Raw genomic sequence first — 4,433 nt, forward strand, 5'->3', positions numbered from 1 at the left:
GGCTGTAGCCGCAGCAGCTTCCAGGGTGGCGTGTCCCCTGACAACTCCATCAAACACTCGGACTATTGCAACAAACTTTCCCAGATTCGCCATATCTACCACTCAGAGCTGGAGAAGTATGAGCAGGCATGTAACGAGTTCACAACCCACATCATGAACCTACTGAGGGAGCAGAGCCGCACGAGGTCTGTGGCACCCAAGGAGATGGGGCGGGTGGGAGCATCATACACCGTAAGTTCAGCGCCATCCAGATGCAGCTCAGGCAGAGCACCTGCAAGGCCGTCATGATCCTGCACACTTGGTTCCTGGATGCCAGACGGAAACGCCGGAACTTCAGCAAACAGGCCAAGGGCCTAAATGAGTATTTCTATTCCCACCCGAGTAACCTGTATCCCAGTGAAGAGGCCTAGGAGGAGCTCGCCAAGAAGTGTGGCATCACCAGCTCTCAGGTTTCCAACTGGTTTGGCAACAAGCAGATTCGCTATAAGAAAAATATCGGAAAGTTTTAAGAGGTAAACATCAATGCCATCAAGACCACCGTGTCTGTCACCCAGGGGGGCCACAGCCGCACCAGCTCCCTGACATCCCCTTCCTCCGAAGGCTCTGGCGGCTCTTTCAATCTTTCAGGATCCAGAGACATGTTTATGGGGATGCGCGGGCTCAACAGAGATGCCTACCCTGCTTTCCAGGTGGAATCACTCCACACTCGATGGGCCCAGGGGGCTACAGAGTTACCTCAGGGGGGCCAGATGAACAGCCCTCAGGAAATGAGGGCAAACGGCGGCTGGAAGGAGGCTGTGACCCCATCCTCAGTGACATCCCCAACAGAAGGACCAGGGAGCGTTCATTCTGACACTCCCAACTGATCTCATCTCTCTGGGCCACAGGGTGGGGGCTCACGGGGTGACTCTTGATGAAAGGACAAAGGCATCCAGAGGACAAGCCCCAGACACAGGAGAAGCACAAGATGGAAAGGGCAAATGGGGTCACCCTACCCCAGCCGACTCAGTGCTGGGGTTGCTGACTACATGGCAAGGAGAAGGGGGTCCCCTAAGGGGAAGGTAGAGTCTGTGTCCCCTTTTTTCCCTTCTTTTCAATCTTTTTCTCTCCCCATTTCTTACACAGAAACACACCCAGAACCCTATTTTTCAGTTCCACTCTCTCTCTCTCTTAGACACATACACAACTATTCTGTTTCTCTCTCTCATAGATACATATACAACTATTATTTCTCTATAGACACATATACATTCTCTCTCAGACACATATATGATTATCCTGTTTCTTTCTCTCTCTGGTTTCACCCATTCTCTCCCCCCATCCCTTATCTGCTCTGGGATCTGTGGAGATGCCAGCCTTGCCCTACCTCCCAGAGATGCCAAAAATGGGACACAACTTCTGGACAGATGACCTGGCCATCCCCCACCCCAGATCTCCCACCCCTCCCCCTCCAGACAGCTTTATTACCTCATATGCAGCTCATCTTAAACCAACAGACTTGCTCAGTGGAAAAAAAAAAAGAAGGGAAGGAGGGAGGGGAGAACTTTATAAAAGAGTCAGTAGACAGAAGAGTTAAAGAAGGAAAGAGGATGTATAAGTGAACTGTAGGAGCTATAATGAAAATCAAGTATAGTTGTGTACTGGGGACAGATTTTAAAAGTAGGAGTCAGAAAAGAAAAAAGATAAATGATAGTGAATAATTAAGCAGGTAGATACATAGTTATTAAAACAGTGGAAGTAAGTAGAGAAGAATGCATGGGAAAGGTAGGATGAGAGAGAGAAAGAGGGAGGGAAGAAAATTTTTAAAGGGGGAGCTGGTAGAGCATAAAAGGAGAATGGTAAGAAGGAAGAAATGGGGGAGGAAGCAAAGCAGGTCCAAGGGAGGAAATGAAGAAAAAAATTAAGGTGGGAAGGAAGGAAAAGGGGAGGGAGGGCAGGGGTAAAGATAAAGGAAAGAAGTAATGTGGGGAGGGAAGGAGGGTAGTAGAAAAATGGGAAGAAGGATGATGGAACAGAAGTAGGAAATGAGGAAAGAAAAGTTTATAAATGATGAGTCAGTAGGAAAAAGTGTTACATAAAGGAAAGAGAAAAATTGTGTGAGAGGGAGAAACCAATAAGGAAGTAAAATACAATTGTGTGCGAAGGGGATAAGACTAAAAAAGAAAGTTAATAAGGGTGACCAGGCTAGCAGGGAAGAGCAGTTATGGGTGACCAGGTCGGCAGGGGAGGGCAGTTAGGGGGATCAGGCAGGCAGAGTGGTTAGGGGAGGCAGGCAGGTTAGCAGTTAGGAGCCAGAGGTCCCAGATTGCGAGAGGGATGTCCAATTAGCAGCTGGATATCCCCCGAGGACTCCCTTATTGGAGAAGGTGCAGGTCGGGCTACGGGATCCCCACCCGTACAAGAATTTCATGCACCGGGGCGAGTTGTACTCTCCCTTGAGCTGTGGCCAGGGTGGGGTGCTGCCTGCAGGCTGCGCTTTCCTGCTCAGGAATCACCAGATCGCTGCGGAGACCAGGGGGCAGGCCCTCCTGGGTGCTGCCTGCAGTCCGCACTTTTCTGCTCTGGGATCGCCATGGTGACCCAGGAGCAGGCCCACCTGGGGGCTGCCTGCAGGCTGCAGTTAGCAGTTGGAGCCAGAGGTCCCAGATTGCGAGAGGGATGTCCAATTAGCAGCTGGATATCCCCCGAGGACTCCCTTATTGGAGAAGGTGCAGGTCGGGCTACGGGATCCCCACCCGTACAAGAATTTCATGCACCGGGGGGCTGCCTACATGCCGCACTTTCCTGCTCACTGATCGCTGGATCACCATGGCAACCTGGGGGCAGGCCCTGTTAGATGCTGCCTATGGGCAGCACTTTCCTGCTCTCAGATCGCCATAGGGTCCCAGCTGGTGATGAGGCTTAGGCGGCACACAAGGGTCCTGGCTGGGGGTGGGGCCCAGATGGTGGCTCACGCTGTTCCGCCCTGCCTGCAGTATGCAAATTAGCCACAATCTTTGTTGGCAGCGAATTTGCATATCACGCTGATTAGCCAATGGGAGGTGTAGTGAAGGTATGGTCAATTACCATCTTTGTCTATTATTAGATAGGATAATCCAGCCCTTACATTTTACCAGTAAGATAATAGGAGACCAAGAGTTATTAAATGAATCCATTAATTATTACACTCTTATTTAATAAAGATTTTAGTTTAAAGAAAAAATCTTAATAGCAATTAGATTTTTATGTGATGGTATAGAATTAAATTTAGCTTCTTTTTTTTAAAGCTTTTGTTTGACTGTGGTTGGCACCAAACTGTTGACAAACACCCAAATTGCACTGCATCTTAAGTGGAATTTAATAAAAGTAATGTTTCATGTATGCTAGTTTTGCAAAAGAAAAACTATAAAATAACTACAAACATGATATTACAGTCAATTCTTTATCTTCATGGGGATTTTTTTCTCCCCAGTGGAAATTTCTAAGACAACTCTGTGGTCATACTTTGTTACAGTTTTTAGGAAGAGGCAAAAAATAGATACTAACTTTTTTTTTTGAAGTTTTTAATACCTAGGGTATTCAATAGTATCTTATTCCTAAACTTCTCTCTTTTTCTCTTCACACTCTTCTACATCTTCTATCCCTGCCACTGTTACAGTGAGATACATGAACAGAATCCTTGACTTCTGGCATTCTTTCTAATTTATTTTGAGAAATTAGATTTTCTGATTAAACATTCTGCAAGAGTGCTGATTTTAATTGTTGTTCTCTCCAAAAGGAGAACAAACTACTTCATATGTTTAGGCACCAAAGTTCGTGTCTTGAAGTGTCTTCCTGCTCAAGAACTATTTTATCTCACATGGTGCCAACATATCTGTGTTCATTAGAACTGAACGACTCAACATTTAGATATGTCAGTGAGATCAAACATGGGTAGACAAAGAAACCCCCAAAGGAAAGAAAAGGAGGACTCGCCAGAAAAGCAGCTAAGTGATACAGAGGCATTTAACATGACAGAAAAAGAACTCAGAATAAGGGTCCTAGAGTGCATAAACCGGATGTAGGAAAAAATCAACAACTTATGCAAGAAGAAAGAAGAAACACATGAAAAAAATCGAACACTTATGTAAGACCCAAGAAGAAATGAAGAGCGATAGCTGCAATAAAAAACACCATTGAAAGTATCAACAGTAGACTAGGAGAAGCGGAGGACCGAATTAGTGAATTAGAAGACAAGGAAGCAAAACACACCCAAAATGTACTGCAATTGGAGAAAAAAAATTAAAAGACAGGAGGAGAGCCTAAGGGAGCTTTGGGACAACATGAAACAAAACAAAATACTAATAATAGGGGTACCAGAACAACAGAAAGATGAACAAGGATTAGAAAACCTATTCGAAGAAATAATATCAGAAAACTTCCCTGAGGTGGGGAAGAAAAAAGTCACACAAGCC

General features: G+C 45.9%; 1 pseudogene; it reads left to right on the forward strand.

Moving 5' to 3' along the window:
- Window positions 1-866, forward strand: part of LOC102754375 — a 1,115-nt pseudogene extending 249 nt beyond the window's left edge.
- Window positions 867-4,433: the final 3,567 nt, after the last annotated feature.

The sequence above is a fragment of the Myotis davidii genome, unplaced genomic scaffold (assembly GCF_000327345.1).
Source record: "Myotis davidii unplaced genomic scaffold, ASM32734v1 scaffold886, whole genome shotgun sequence".
In the NCBI taxonomy this organism is placed as follows: domain Eukaryota; kingdom Metazoa; phylum Chordata; class Mammalia; order Chiroptera; family Vespertilionidae; genus Myotis; species Myotis davidii.